This window comes from Triticum urartu, chromosome 7, assembly GCF_003073215.2.
Source record: "Triticum urartu cultivar G1812 chromosome 7, Tu2.1, whole genome shotgun sequence".
In the NCBI taxonomy this organism is placed as follows: Eukaryota; Viridiplantae; Streptophyta; class Magnoliopsida; order Poales; family Poaceae; genus Triticum; species Triticum urartu.
Window position 1 is genome coordinate 11,588,187 of NC_053028.1, and position 17,590 is coordinate 11,605,776.

The following is a 17,590-nucleotide window of genomic DNA, read 5'->3' on the forward strand; positions in this document are numbered from 1 at the left end:
CGCAATGGATTAATATGAAGGTCAAGGCGGCTGTTGGCTCTGTTTATCCTACTGAACCCGGCGCAACTTTTCACTGTCGGCCGATTCCAGAAGGATATGCTAGGGTGATGGTGGATGAAATAACGGTGGGATTTGAGGACCTCCAGCTTGACCACCCTATCGATGAAGGGGAGACTCGGCTGGGTTCTGCTCTAAAGACTCCATGCCTATGGCGGAAGGAGCTCATCAACCTTCCGAACTGGACGCCTCCGCCTCCTCCCCCTCCTCCGGCGAGTCAGGGCACTCCGCCTCCTCCACCGCCTCCTCCTCCGGCGAGTGACGATCAGGGCACTCGGCCGGCTCCTTCTCCGGCGCATGGCGGCACTCCGCCTCCTTCTTCGCCTGCGCCGGCGCGCCCGAGCAGCCAGCCTCCTCCTTCTCCGCCTCGTCAGCAAGGGCGGAAGAGACCCGCCGCCGCTCCAGCTTCTCCGGCGCGTCGTAGTCCTTCTCCTCTGCCTTGTAAGCGAGGAAAGAAGACAGCTGCTCCGTCTGCTCTGCCGGCGTCTAGCAGTACAGCCAGAGGCGGGAGGAAATACAGATTCGGTCCTTCTCTCACTAGTGCAGAACCGGGCAATAGCACCGGTTCGTAAGGCCCTTTAGTGCCGGTTCGGTAACCGGCACTAAAGTGTGGGCACTAAAGCCCCCCCCCCCCTTTAGTACTGGTTCAGCACGAACCGGTGCTAAAGGGCAACCACGTGGCACGAGCCAGGCCACGGGTGCGGTAGATCATTAGTACCGGTTGGTAACACCAACCGGTACTAAACGTTTGTGGGTTTTGGTTTTATTTTTTATTTTTCCTTTAAATTTGTGTTATCAATTTAATTTAGGATTGTTTTACGTTATAATGAGTTGGTATACTTGATATGGATATGGATATGACATATATATATATATACTTGATCACTTAGCTAGGATCCATCCAGTTCAAACTAATTTGCGGTTTCTTTCATAAATGATATATATAATAACTCATCATCATCACATATTAATATATAAATAAACTCTTGCATCATATCATCACCAACAAGAGTATATATATATATACTAGCTAGCTAAAAATCATCGTAGTCGTCATTACCACTATTTAATCATCATAGTCATTACCACTATCTAATCACCACCAACACTAGCTTAAAGAAGAAACATTCACTTGTAACAGAAGCAAAGATATCATCGAGTTCAACATGGTCATGATATTATAAGCGTTCACAAGCAAATCACTATTTGAGATTAATTAAGTTCAGGACGAGAATACGGACATGAGAGGACAAGTACTAAGAGCATGAACTAGCTAAATCACTCCTGCTGCTCCCTCTCAGGTAAAATAGCATAGAACATGTATAGCTCTCCTGATTCATCATACTGGAGCATGCAGATGAATCTGTCTCCTAATCGTGGGTTGCGCTTCTCCTTGCTGCCCCCTAGTACTTCTCTGCGATCGTTAACAATTTTGCTCCAATCTTTCACTATTAAGCATTCATCGCTTTCAGAAATCCTGAATGCACTCATGTGCAATGTAGGATATCTTGGTCGTAAGCTAACCATTGACATGCACTAGTAGAAAAAGGGTCTAATGTGAGTTTGAAGTTGGCTCGGCACTAAAGGCGCCATATGCATTAGTACCGGTTCGTGTTGAGCCTTTAGTACCGGTTCGTGCCACGAACCAGTATTAAAGGGGTAGTGGCAGGCTAGCGTCAGGCCGGGTCCCCACGAGCCCCTTTAGTACCGGTTTGTGACAAAAACCGGTACTAAAGGTCTAACCTATAGTACCGGTTCGTGCCACGAACCCACACTAAAGGGGGCAATTTTCAAACTCTCCCCCCCCCTCCCCGTGTATCACCATTTCATTTTTAAAAAATCAAAAGAAAATGATAAAAACTTCAAAAAATAAAATCCTTCGAGAGGTAGTTATATTACTACATCTACTAGTTAGGAAATTTTGAAAACTTAAATTTGGACATGTTTTGCAAAAAGTGTAGGGAAAATGTAAAACGGCTATAACTTTTGCATACGATGTCGGAAAAAAACGTATAGTATATCAAAAAAATCAGCATGAAAATCTGCATCCAATGGAGACCGGCTACGGCCTGTTTGCAATTTTTTAGAATCCTCAAATTGCAAAAGAAAAAAAAGATATGGTCAAATTTCACTTTTTTAAAAAAAAATTGGTTAAATCTGGTCAAACTACTTATTCAAGAAGTATTAATGTTACTACATAATTATTCAAGAATATTAGTGTTACTAAATAATTATTTCAATTTTTTGAATTTTGGTCAAATCTGGTCAAACTATGGTCAAACTATGGTCAAACTTATTCAAGAAATATTAGTGTTACTAAATAATTACTGTTTTTTCGAATAATAGTTTCAAACTCAAACGGTGAAACGTGTGACTTCATACTCAAGCTAAACTCCTGAGGGTTAATAGGATTGACATCTTACTATTGTCAGGAAAACAACAAGTGCAGACTGGGAATGTAGGGGGAATAGAACTCCGAAGTTAAGCGTGCTCAGGCTGGGGGAGTGAGAGGATGGGTGACCGGCCGGGAAGTTAGGCAATTTGGAATGAGTGATCCACACTTGAGCAGTTAAGAGAGGTGATTAGAGACTAAATCATCAAATAATTCTGAAAAATTAAAAATTGAAAAAAAAATCAAAAAAAATTCCAAAATTTTCAAAAGAAAACCTTTAGTACCGGTTGGTAACACCAACCGGTACTAAAGGTCCCCCATACCAGGGCGCGAGCTCACGCCACGTGGTAGCACTTTAGTGTCGGTTTGTGCCGAACCGGTACTAAAGGGGGGGGCTTTAGTTCCCACCCTTTAGTGTCGGTTATGGAACCGGCACTAAAGGCCCTTACGAACTGATTTTAAAGCTCCGTTTTCTACTAGTGATGCGACCTTTTGTCTCGATCCACTGAGGCACAACTGTCATCGGGAGTCCCTGTTGAAGAACATCGTATAATAATTAATATACTTAGCAATGAAAGTTTAGCTTCAAAAATAATGTAGGCAAAAGATGTACTAAGGACAAATAGTAAAAATCTTACCATTCTTCCATTATAGATGTGACCGTAGTTCAATACGATCACTATTGGTCGCACGTTTTGAGTACTAACATTTCTAAGTGCAGGAAGAAAATTTGTCTTGATAGTATGAAGATCCTCAAGCCATGAAATATAATGACTTATCTCCTCGCAATTTAGTTCAGCCCCGGGACAATAGTAGGTCCTGTCTACCAAGCGTCGGACATGTTTGCTTGAACCGAAATAAGCTGACAATAGAAATTAGTTGTCGACTATTTTTGAATAAACAATATCAAAGACATAAACATGGTTGAGAAAAACTCACATAATGGTAGAACTGGAGGCGTCTGCACATCGACCCAGATGTCTCTATTACCTTCAATATCATCTTCCGGACGAATATCAAAGGTGATAACCATATCAGGCTCAAATGCATAAGCCTTGCATAGTGCTTGCCAAGTTTTGCATTCAAAATGGGTGTATGTGTCTGCATTGTATAATTTGACGTTGAAAGTATACCCATGCTCGGTCTTCAAGTAAACTCTCTTTACCTCCATATCATTCATCGCACTAAAACCTATCTTATCCAAGACAAAAATTCGAGCATGGCAGGGGATGCGCTAGTAGAATAGTGAAATTTTAAAATTATAAGTTCAAGCAAATGAAGCATAAGTCATGCTTTATTACGAAAAAATACTTGCCGCTGTGACTTACTGTATCCACTTCGAATGTCTCATCCAGCTTGATGCTGAAGCGCCTATTATCAATAAGGAAATTTCTGTCACACAGGCCGCGTTGGTCTTCACAGTGTTCGCACATAATGAAAATTTTTTCATCGTCAGACGACATTTCCTATGTTGATATAGGTGAAACATTAAACACTTACTATCTAACATTCATTAATATCTAACTGATTCTAATATTCATCTAACATTTGACATTAATATCTAACATATATTTCTATCTAATTCATCTGACATTTGACATTAATCTAACATTTATATAAACTAAAAATATATATAAAAAATTAAAAAAACAGAAAAAATAAACTAGTTAAGTTCTATAATATAGGTGAAACATTACTAGTTCTATTATTTCAACTAATTCAACTAGTTCTATTAATTCAACAAGTTCTATTAATTAATTCAACTAATTAATTCAACTAAGCATTTACTAAAAATAAACTAGTTATATTAATTCAACTAGTTCAAATCTCATATACCTAATTAATATTTAACTTTTCTATCTAATTCATATCTAACATTTGACATTCATCTAATTAACAATTTGACATGCATTAATCTAAAAAACAGAAAACAAAAAATAAGTAAAAAAAATTGTGTGTGTGTGTACGAACGAGCGGGGGCGGCGGCGTATGGGCGGCCGGCGGCGCGAGACGGCGACGACGGTGACGGCGCGACGGGGGCGGCGGCGTACGGGCGGCGGCGCGATGGGGGCGATGACCGGGACGGCGCAACGGGGGCGGGGACGGCCGGGGCGCCGCGCGCGACGATGGGGACGGGGACGGCCGGGCGCGCGCAACGACGGGGGCGGGGATGGCCGGGGCGCGCGGCGACGAAGACGGAACAGAGGAACTAATTGAAATTTTTCATAAGTGTTGTATATATAGGAGAGGCCTTTAGTACCGGTTAGAGCCATCAACTGGTACTAAAGGCCAACTTTGGCCAGGCCAAGAGGCGGGAAGAGCAGGCCTTTAGTACGGGTTGGTGGCTCCAACCGGTACTAAAAGTCACCCTTTAGTACCGGTTGGAGCCATCAACCGGTACTAAAGGTGGTGCGCTGCCTGCACAAAGTTTAGTCCCACCTCGCCGGGCGAAGGGCAGTCGCATTGGTTTATAAACCCAGCCGCGGCTGCCCTTTCGAACTCCTCTATAAAGTAGGCTTTTGTGCCTAACTACGGCGCGCTGCCCTGTGAGTCTGCTGGGCCTTGTGGGCCTGAAATTGCACGCCCGTGGTCTAGCAGGCCCACAAGGCAGCGCCCCAAATTTTTTGATATAATTTTTTTTTCTTTTCTGCTTTATTTTTTCTTCTATTTATTTCTGAGTAGTTTTTTCTTTTATGCTATATTTATTTTCTTCTACTTATTTTTGAGTAGTTTTTTTATATAGTTTTTTTCTTTTCTGCTATTTTTTCTTTTCTGCTTTATTTATTTTCTTCTATTTATTTATTTTTATATACCATGCCAAGTTGATGGTCAAACTTGATGGTTCAAAGTCTAGAGTTATAATAAGTTTAAAAAATGAAATGTCGGTGTAACAGATGAGTTTTTGTCTGAAACCGGCCCTGATACTTTGAAAGAGATTGTCCAGTTTGTACACGAAGTGCATCTAGTTTTTGCCATAACAGAAGAAGTCCGGAGTTGTAATAAGTTATTAAAAATAAAAAAGAGGTGCAATGCTCGTTAATTAGCTTCAAGCCTGTCGGAATACTGTAAACTGCACTGCACATAGCTCTGTGTAGTCTACCATATTCCTCAAGGCTTGAAGCTAAGCAACGTGAGCATTGAGCCTCTTCTTCATCGTCTCTGCACTTAGGGCTTATAAGCCGCTCCTAGTCCCTCTATCTTCGCGAGGTGGGACTAAAAAACAGCTTACTAAGAAACTATAGTACTGGTTCATGCCATGAACTGATACTAAAGATGCTCGTGGGGCCCCAGCCTTACCTGACACAACCTCATTAGTACCAGTTCGTGGCACGAACCGGTGCTAAAGGTTCGCCATGAACCAGTACTAAAGAGCTCCTCCCGCCTAGCAGTTGGAACCGGCACCAATTTACACATTAGTGTTGGCTCAAATTCAAACCGGGACTAATGTATCTCATTTTGTAGTGCTTCTCAATTTCAGGGTCATTTAGCTCAAAACAAATCATTAAATGCATGAAAATAGCAAATGAAGGCAGAAATGGTTGAAAGTTGATGGCGTCGCTTTGAATGGTGCATACTGAATGCACAAAAAGTCTGGAGTTGTAATAAGTTTAAAAAATGAAATGCCTTTGTAACGGATGAGTTTAATTTCGTCAGAAACCTGAATACTTCGAAAGAGATTGTCCAGTTTGTAAACGAAGTGCATCCAGTTTTTGCCGTAACCCTCTCTACTTTTTTGAACATGCTATGTGGGTGAAATGATGATACCATGCCAAGTTTCAACTCTTTCAGAGTTCATTTGTAGTGCTTTTCAATTTCTAGGTCATTTAGTTCTCAAAACAAATCATTAAATGCATGAAAAATAGCAAATGAAGGCAGAAATGGTTAAAAGTTGATGGCATCGCTTTGAATGGTGCATACTGAACGCAAAAAATATAAGAGCATTTAGATCATGATCTTATATTTCTTTACAGTCTGAATTGTCAATATGATCTTATACATCAAAAATACTTTGATCGTCAATGATCTTTTTGTGTAGAATCTGAATTGTCAATATGAGTCCTCAACGATTGATAAACTGGTGAAGACTCATATTGCGGCCACAAATTCTACACATAGAGTTCAATGAAGACCAAGTGCTTGTGATAGTTTGAGAATAAACATATTTAAGCTGGTAAAAGCCTTGTTAGGGGAGCGAGGTGGGACTAAAAACAACTTGCGATAACCTCATTAGTACCGGTTCGAGGTACGAACCGGCACTAAATGGTGATGGTGGGGCCATAGCCTGACCGCAGGCTGCCACAGCCTTTTTAGTACCCGTTCATGGCATGAACCGGTACTAAAGGTTCGCCATGAACCGGTACTATTGATCGCCGCCACGAACCGGTACTATTGATCACATTAGTGCCAGTTTTTTTACAAACCGGCACTAATGTGCTTCGCATTTGACCCTTTTTCTACTAGTGTCTGAAGACTCCAGAGAAGTTACCATATGAGATGACCCCGGAGATGAACGCGAAGATCGCGCGAACCGAAGTGAAGGACTGGTTTCAAGGGTTGAAAGCATAGAGACATCCACCTCCGAAGGAGAAGGTAGATCCGGTGAAAGCGAAGCGCACTCTGGCTGCCCTAAGAAAACCACCGAAGTCTCCACCGAAAGGCAACTATGAGCGCATTATTGGAAAGGCATTTGTCGAAGCGGGAGCGGTCGGGAAGTACTGTCAGTGATCAAAGGATGAAAGAACGACGAGCTGGGAAACAAATTGCCCAGCTCGGCGAACAAGCGAACCAATCGTGCCCCCCGCTCAAGGTGCCTAGCGACATCGTCGCTAATGATTCGAGGATGGTGCCCGGTTATAGCAATCTTGGAGATTACATGCCCGACGATGTACATTATGATTTCTTGGAGGTGGAGGCGATATACAGATTCGAGTACGGAAAGCCTCTCGTCAATGATGAAAGATCTCTATCAACGATGATGCGAAGATTGCATGATTGGTACATGAAAACCTGCAGAGAGTCTGGGGGGACACATACTTTGACGCTGAGAGTTAGAGAGGAGCATGACCTCGTTGGAATTGAACTGTTGAATTATCCATTTGAGGAGTTCTTCCAGTTTTTCAATCAAAGCAACGGCCACCTGCTACTGTCTGTAAGTACTACTACTTCTGTCATTAAGTCTCTCTATATAGGTAAGCTCTTTCATTGCATGTATTTATAATTATCCTCACTATATTATGCAGATTGAAGATCGCCGAATTGAAGAAAAGACAAGTCGGTGATATTGGGTTCATTAACACAAATCTCATAGATGCAACTCAGGTTAAATTTCATGCCAAAGATACCGAGGCCAACTTGCTACGATCGTTGGTAATAAATGAAAACAAAGATATAATACTCTTTCCTTACAACTTCAAGTGAGTGTTACTGTCTTGTGCATATTCGGTTTCCCTTATATATTAGTCCAGGTTATAGTAATGTAATTGATGAGTTATGCATGCATGCGCAGTTTTCACTATATTCTCCTAGATATTAAGCTTGAGGAGGGATTAGTAACCGTCTTAGACTCGAGACGAAAAGATCCCCAAGAGTATGCGGACATGACTGAAATCCTCGAGAAGTAAGTTAAATCGATCATTATCCACCATATCAGCAACTTTGTTCATTTCCTGATATCAAGTAATTGTTTTCTTTGTCTGGCAGGGTTTGGAGAAAGTTCACCAGAAAAGCTCCGGGACTGCCGAAGAAGCTGCAATTTAGATACCCGAAAGTAAGTACTATAGTAGCATGTTTCGCGCGTCTCCTAGTGATTCAAGCGCTAGTTTCATCAATACCATTTGGCATGCTTGCTTATCAGTTTGATTGACCTCTATTTCTTGTAAAGTGGTTGTGGCAGGATCAAGGGAATGATTTCTATGGATACTACGTTTGCTAGTCCATCCGCCACACGACCTGTGAACGGAGCGGGTACTCTGACGAACAATATGAAGTGCGTAAGCAATAATATTCACAATTTTAGTTTATTACCATCATTTGTGTTGAGTTTCATTTATTCATATATATATGTATTGACCCCCTTCTTCAAATTAGATGTTTCGGATGCGAGATGAACTCCTAGCACCAGATCGTATGCGAGCAATTCAAGAGGAATTGGCGGCATTCTTCCTTGACCACGTGATCGCTGAAGACGGAGAATACTATGTGGATCCTGTGTTCATAAATAATTAGGAGATTATATTGTAAGATATAATTGTTGTATATATGTAGCCGGTAGTGTCGGATAGATATACGAGAACTTATTGTTCGACCAATCACTCGGAGAAGGAGAGGTGGTCGATATCACTTCTCTTTGTATGCATATATGTTCATGACGATCTTCTGTTTCCTTTGTTTGCTTACTAGTTAGCTAGCGTGTCTAGTCCTCTATATACGTATGTATAGTACGTAGCGTCGACCAAGCATGGACATAAGAGAGGACATTTCTCTCTATTAATTAGCTAGCTAACACAATATATGAAACACCTAAATTAACCCCCCAAAACCCCCCACCCCCCCCCCCCCCCCCCCCCCTCTTTCAAGAAACAAAAAAAAACCACAGCCACAGAAATGCTAACACGTGGATGCCTATTGGTCCCGGTTGGTGTCACCAACCAGGACCAAAGGCCCTCCTGTCTGGGTTCGGCGCACAAGCCACGTGGAGGCCCATCTGTCCCGGTTCAGTCCTGAACCGGGACTAAACGTCCAGGGCATTAGTAACGACCCTTTAGTCCCGGTTCAGGAACCGGGACAAAAGGCCCTTACCAACCGGGACAAATGGGCCGTTTTCTACTAGTGTTGCTTGCTCCAGGGCTCCAAGGACAACTCCTCCATGGCCAACTCCTCTCCTCCATGGTCAACTCCTTCACTCGTCGTCGTCCTTATGCTCATACAATGTACGTACCTGCCCTTGATGATGATGGGACGATTAGATGGAAAGCTCTTGCAATCTTCATTCGTTTCTGAGCCGATCCTCAGCTCATGCGCTTCATAGTTTCTCGTTGGCTGGACAGGTTGGTATATCAGCTTTCAGTGGCCGGTTTGGTGTTAGCTATAACGTAGAAACGGGAATAAACTCTCTTCATTTCAGGACGCAACATTCATGCGGTCTTGCTATTTGTAGAAGCCGTCAGTGGGTAGGCAGAGGAGAAACATGATGACAACAATTCGACATGGGGAGAAAGTCGCCACTGGGCAGGAAGAAATCGCAATGGAGGTGGATGATTATTTCTCCAAAATGTTTGGGGAAGCACGGCTGAGGGCACACACGCTGGATCTTGGCGCGGTTCATCTCCCATCGAGAAATTTGTCTCAACCTGAAGTCCCATTCACCGAAGAGGAGGTGGAGAAGATAGTGAAATCAATGCTACTGGATAAGGCGCCAGGACCCGATGGCTTCACGGGTTGCTTTTATGCCACATGTTGGAGCATAATACGAGGGGATTTCATGCGAGCCTTGGAGGCTTTCTACCTCGCGGACATGAGAGGCTTGTCGGCAATCAACAAAGCAATTGTGACCCTACTGCCAAAAAAGGATGGGGCCGTAGACATTAAGGATTACAGGCCAGTTAGCTTGGTTCATGGGGTGATCAAAATATTCGACAAGATACTATCTTCCTGATTTGCGGCAGAACTACCCTTCCTAGTCGGAAATCATCAAAGCGCCTTCGTGAAGGGGCGCTCGATCTATGATAATTTCATGTTGTGCAATGCACAGCGCGGAGGTTACATGCCTTTTGAGAGCCGGCGGTCATGCTTAAATTGGATATATCAAAGGCGTTTGATTCGGTGCAATGGCCGTTTTTGGTGAACGTACTTCAGGCGATGAGCTTTGGGAATCGATATGTGGATTGGATCTGTGGGCTACTATCGACGTCATCCACACGGATCATGGTGAATGGAACTTCCGGAAGGCCAATCACCAATCGTATTGGGCTGAGGCAAGGTGATCCGGTATCCCCTATGCTATTTATCATGATCATGGAGCCTCTGCACCGAATGTTCAAACTTGCAAACTCAATGCGACTGCTTGCTTCTTTAGAAAGATCTGGGATGAAGCACCGGCTATCGACGTTCGCAGATGATGTTGTCTTTTTCGCCAAACCAAATGAGCTGGACATGTCCACTTGTGCGCCACTCCTCAGAATATTTGGTGAGGCCTCGGGGCTTCGGGTCAACCTGGCCAAAAGTGCAGCATATCCGATACGGTGCTCGGATGAGATTATGGAAACTGTAGTATGGGTCCTTGGATGCCCTAGCGGTTCTTTCCCATGTAAGTATCTGGGCCTTCCCTTACCCTGTGGAAACAATCGGCTGCACAACTATCATACTTTGTGGACCAGCTGGCTGGAGCATTACCAAGGTGGAAAGCAATGAAAATGCCCAACAGTGGGAGTCTACTGCTGATTCAAACAGAATGAGGAAGCTATTCACCAATTTATGCTAAATATTTTTATTTCATTACATATCATTATCACGAAATGTAACTAGATTTTCATTACATCTGCAATGTTTACCCCATAATCACATTACCACTATTTTAAAACTCAAACATTACTTACAAATTTCCATCATTATAAATGCAATACGGAAAGTCAAAAACAAATTTATCAGGGAAATTGTCTTATTCAAAAAATAATTAGTTTGGGTTACTTGTTGAAATAAATTTCAATGATCTAAATATATAGAAAGAACAATAAATAACAATATCACATGCATCCATCTGTGGATTAATTAGTTCCATTTAATTAGAAATAATAAAACCATGCCATGTGACGGGTTTATTTTGCATGGTTTGCATATGGATTGTGGCTTGACATTTTATATGCATTATAGGGCATTTATATGTGTATGTGTGTGGTTTATCTATAAATATCTTGATAGAGGATTCTACCATGCATGGTCTAAGAAATGGATTGTATTTATTTCATCTCCATTTTTAAAAAACAGAGCCATCTCGCTGTCAAGGGCCAGGATCCACGACGCCGCCATGGCCCTAAGGCCACTGGAGACGAGACGGACCAGCGGCGGTGCCAGTGGGAGGCAGAGGTACCCTATACTTTTTTGGGGGAGGAGGCGGCTACGTGAGGCTTCCGTGATTTTTCGCGGTGATTAAAACATACAGAACGCATCACAACATTTCAAAAACACCGATGTAGCAAAACAAATATTAGCGGCGGACAAAGGTTTTAGTAATGGGTATGTCACACCGAAAAAATAGCGATCATTTTTATAAAATCAATTAACCAATTCAGTAAATGATGGTAATTTTACATTATAATATGGTATAAAGAAAATAAATAATATGTAATAGAATGATTAAACTGGAAAGTTGCACAAAATTATATGTTCAAGATTGATTTGTATTTAGCTATTTATCTCGTGTGATATATTCTCGCCGTCCCAAATTAGATGTTGCGCGCGCAGTGTGCTGCCAGTTTTGTGCCAAAAAAAAACTCGTACATTCACTCAAATTCCTATAGAACATAGTAGTAGAAAGGAATTCTTAGAAGAAAGTTTATATCGGATTTGATCCAACGAATCAAACAACCAATGTAGAAAAATTCCTAAGGATTTTAATCCTTAAAAAAATAGTGGAATCCTTGAAAATTTCTACAAAAATCTTTTTGAATCAAATAGCAACCAGGCCGAGTGTTGAGGCCCACTTAAGATGTGTTGTCCCCTCGAGAAGTAGAAGCAAGGCCCACGGACTGTCTTGAGGACTTTTTAGCTGACGAAAAGGCCCATTCAGTACTAGTCTAGACAACGCCGCCGCCTCCGGGGGATCAGTGCTGCTGTACTGCCGCGTGCGGAGGCGCTTCCCACAAGCGCCGCATCATCCGTCGACTGCGCAGGCAAACGTGTTGGCGCCGCCTTCTCGCAGCGCTGCTTCTTCTTCCTCACACAACTTCTCTTCTCTCATGGTTGCTCTCAATAACACACACACACATGGTGAAACTCTACACACACGCACGCATACACCAAGGAATAGACCAGCTGCCGCTTTGCCGAGAGGAGACTGGCACACTAACGAACTCCTAAATGCATGCACGTCTACTCAACGGCGCATCATCCCCTCAACGGCCACAACCCAGCCGAGCGTGTGATGCGTAACTACTTGCATGCATCTAGCTAACCTCTTGCCGGTTCTCTAGCTTGACTAGCATTAGTACAGCATGTTGTTCTCAGCACTTGCACCGCTGCTTCATGGTGGACTCCAACGCCGACTCCTCACTCGCCATGTGAAAAGTGATCGACGAGCCAAAGTCCGACACACGCGGCACCCAATTGGCGTCAAAAATGATGTTAAAGGACTGAATGTGTTGTAAATCAGAGAAATATTCAACAAATCTAGATTAGAAGATGGTAGAAGGAAGAACTAGAATGGGGGAAAATCTGGAGCGCCTTATCCGGCCTCCTCTTTCTCTGTATTCTACTCCCTCCGTTCCTAAATATTTGTCTTTCTAGACGTTTCAAATGACTACTACATACGGATGTATGTAGACATATTTTAGAATGTAAATTCACTCATTTTGCTCCGTATGTAGTCACTTATTGAAATGCCTAGAAAGACAAGTATTTAGGAACGGAGGGAGTATATAGATATGCGCTTTTACATCTTAGCCCCCCAACTGTTACATATTCACACATTTACACAACTCAACACTCCCCCTCAAAATGGGGTAAATGCATCATATAACCCCATCTTGCTACAAAGGATAGAAAACATTCTATCTGGTAAGCCCTTAGTCAAGATGTCTGCAAGCTGGTTTGAGGAGCTCGCATATGTCATACAAATAATTCCTTGATCCAACTTCTCTTTAATAAAATGTCGATCAATTTCAACATGCTTTGTTCGATCATGTTGCACAGGATTTTGTGCAATACTAAGGGCTACCTTATTATCACAATATAGCATCAATGGTTTAGTCTGAAATAAACCCAGCTCCATCAAAAGGATTCGCACCCATAACACTTCACACACTCCATGTGCCATGGATCTAAATTCTGCTTCAGCCATGGACCGCGCTACAACACTTTGCTTTTTGCTGCGCCATGTGACAAGATTACCTTCAAGAAATGTACAGTAGCCTGATGTTGACCTTCTATCATCCAAAGAGCCTGCCCAATCTGCATCTGTATAACATTCCACCTGCAGATTGCCATGTGATGTATATAGTAGACCTCCACCAGGACATCCCTTAAGATAGCGAATAATTCGGATCACAGCATCCATGTGGCGAGTCCGTGGATCATGCATAAACTGGCTAACAACACTTACAGCAAAAGCAATATCAGGACGAGTGTGTGAGAGATAAATCAGTCGTCCAACAAGCCTTTTGACAGCGCTCTCGATCCACAGGAGATCCTGCTTCACTAACTAGGCGATGATTTTGCTCAATGGGAGTGGGAGCTGGACGACATTTGGATAGCCCAGTTTCTAGTAATAAATCTAAAACATACTTTCTTTGACAGAGATAAATACCTTTTTTGCTCCGAGAGACCTCAATTCCAAGGAAATATCGTAATTGTCCAAGATCTTTAACCTCAAACTCCTTCGCTAGCCGCATCTTCAAGTATTCTATTTCCTTAGTATCATCTCCTGTAATGATGATATCATCAACATATACTATCAGTATTGCTAACTTGCTCATATTACGCTTATAGAACAAGGTGTGATCAGCATTACTTTGATGATAGCCCATTTTAAGTAAAGATCTCCTAAAACGATCAAACCAAGCACGAGGCGATTGCTTTAATCCATGTAAGGACCGATGCAGCCACAAAACTTTATCCTTAGTCTGAGCATTGTCAAAGCCCGGTGGTATATGCATATAAATTTCTTCTTGAAGGTCCCCATGGAGAAATGCATTTTTCACATCTAATTGATGAAGATCCCAACTAAGATTAGATGCACATGAGATTAAAGTTTGTACTGAAGTCATCTTAGCAACAGGTGCAAAGGTTTCTTCGTAATCAATCCCATATGTTTGTGTGTATCCCTTTGCCACTAGACGTGCCTTATATCGCTCCACCTTGCCATCAGGATTCTGCTTGATCGTATACACCCACTTGCAACCCACTGGCTCCTTGCCATGTGGTAGTTTTACGAGTTCCCATGTGTTATTTTTCTCCAAAGCCTTCATTTCCTCCAGCATTGCTTCCTTCCACTTAGGATGTTTAATAGCATCTCTCCAATCTGTGGGTATAGAGGTAGAGTCCAAAGAAGCAATGGAAGTCTTAAATGAGGGGCTGCAATTTTCATAAGAGATAAATTTAGCAATATCATGTTTATAACCCACACAATCCTTAAGACGTGCTGGTACGTCTCGATGTCTCACAGGTTTTCGTAAGGCGATAGGGCAATCATCTGGTGGAGATTTAGGAGCTGCAATAGGGATTTCAGTACCTTCCTCAGTCGTGTCATCAGTATAACCATCAACTAATGGAGAATCAGTAGGGTCCATAGCATGTCCGCTACCTTCCTCTGTTTCTTCACGCGGCACTGAATCAAGAGGCAATGACATGTAACTTGTAGACAGAGGGTTGTCATGTTGTATAACTTGTTGAGAAGTAGGAGTGTCACATACCTGATGAACAGTTGAGCTGCTCCTACCCTCATTAGTACTCGCATTTTCCTCCCCTCTGTTCCTTGATCTGGTTGAGATATATCTAGCAAAGGAGTCAAAATTGAACCAATATGAACATCCCCCTTATCATAATTCTCCCCCTCACGACCAATACTATCAATAGTACTGATGGCTAACGTGTAATAAGGTTCTTTCTCCCGAAAAGTGACGTCCATACTCACAAAAAACCGTTTCTCAGTAGGGCACCAACAACGATAGCCTTTCTGAGTAGAAGAATAACCAACAAAGATGCATCGAACAACACGGGGATCAAGCTTTCCCACCGAGTTCCTGTAATCATGAACAAAACAAACACAACCAAACACCTTTGGTGGTACAGTAAACGAATTAGTACCACTTAAGCATTCCATTGGTGTTTTATAATTCAAAACCCGTGATGGCATGCGGTTTATTAAGTATGCTGTTGTTTTAATGGCCTCGCCCTAAAGAAATTTAGGTACATTCATTGTGAACATGAGGGACCGAGCAACCTCCAATAAATGTCTATTTTTACGTTCAGCGACTCCATTTTGAGCAGCAGTGTTCACACATGTAGTCTGGTGTATAATGCCATTTGAAGCTAGAAAATAGTCAAACTCCTGATTAACATACTCGGTCCCATTGTCTGAGCGAAATATTTTCACTCTTGCATTATATTGATTGCAAATCAAGGCATAAAAGTCTTTAAATGCAGATAACACATCACACTTTTGTTTGAGCAAATAAAGCCAAGTATATCGGCTAAAGCCATCGATAAAAGTCACAAACCAACGCTCTCCTAATAGAGAGGTTACAACTGAGGGACCCCAAACATCTGAGTGCACAATTTCAAAAGGGGTTTGACTTCTCTCACTACTACTAAGATACGTAGCTCGTGTATGCTTAGCTAGTTCACATACATCACATACAAGCTTATCCTTGTAGCAGGAAGCAAAAAGTGATGGAAACATACGACTTAGGACTTGGAAAGATAAATGCCCTAGTCTACAATGGAGCAACAACAACTCATCTGTGGATGAGGTGGATGAGGTACATGCTGTAGCAAATGCAAGTGGAGCTGCAACATTGTCAAGATAGTACAGGCCATCACGCTCAGTTCCAGTCCCAAGTATTTTTCCTGACTTCAGGTCCTGAAATACACAGAACCGGGGCTTAAACATAGCTCTGCAATTAAGTGACTTTGTGATTGAACTGACAGATAGAAGGTTCATAGGAAAATCGGGAACATGTAAGTGCATGTGCTCAATGGTGCGTGACACACCGAGGAGCACATCGATGCACATCTTCCAGGATACTCTCACTGGTGATAGCGCCAAGTAGGGACCATCATAGTGCAGGTGGTTGTGGAGCGTGCTGTTCTTCATGTACTCGTAGACGATCATCCCTCCCGAGTCCTTGTCCTTGTTCACACACGAGCCAAGGAGGCGGATGATGTGTTTAGGATTTCGAGGTCTGATGTGCAGAATTCCAGCTTACTATGGATGTGCTTCACGGCCACCTCTCGTTCATCATGAAGCCTGCCCCAGTACACCTTTGCAGAGCCGCCGGAACCGATCATGGCGTCAAGGGCGAAGTTATTGGTGGCAGCCTCCAACTCCACGAACGTGAATTCCTGGGTTCCATACAGTAGTACTTCCCGGGCGACCTCTGTAGACTCCTGAAAAAGAGACCACAAAGTAGCAGTAAGCAGGCTTGCGGAGCTTAAGGCTGGCACAATAACTTCGCCCTTCTTGTGTGTTCAATTTCTGCATTATCTTCTTCGAGAGCCGCACGTTCAATTTGTTATTCATACCTGCAGCAGGGACGACGACTGTGGACGTGGAGACAGTTCACCGCTTGTGGAGTCATCCAGAACAAGGACGTTGTAGATTTGTTCAAGGCGTCGTGTTATCCCGATATGGCTGATCATGGGGAAGAGGATGATGTAGGAATCGATCTTGCTCTGCACCTCCCTGAACCTTTCGGCTTGCCTCCCTGCCATGACTAACTGATACACCACGTTCCTCCCCTGGCATGACACGACGAGCTCGTGGGCGTCCCGAAGCGTGTCGCCCAGTCCGGCCAGCGGCCCCGCTGCCTCGGGATCATGAGTAGAAATTTCCGCGAAAGCCTACTACGCCAAGTAGGTCTGTACTATATTTACATAGCCCTGGTATTCTACATGTTGATCAATGATCACCAGCTCAACTTGTTCTAAAACAAACGGGTGGCGTGATAGTTCAAGCACCTTTCAATTGGTTCTTGTTGTGAATTTTAATTAAGTGTCAGCTGTTAGCCACGGGTGGGATGCGCAACTATGCAAATCATGACTTGCTCTTTGTATATGACAGAAATATTTGTTTGCTATACGTATGCATCCATAGAGCTATGACTTCTCCTTTAGGACCTTTATACAATTATTCATCACGTCATACTTTACACGCCAAGTTATTTCTTTAGCTTAAATTGACCGAGTTCATTTCAGTGATTAGTTAATTAT

At 42.8% G+C, this 17,590-nt stretch overlaps 1 pseudogene; it reads right to left on the reverse strand.

Annotated features, from left to right (window-relative positions):
* LOC125518106 overlaps positions 1-16,493 on the reverse strand; it is a 28,591-nt pseudogene extending 12,098 nt beyond the window's left edge.
* Positions 16,494-17,590: the final 1,097 nt, after the last annotated feature.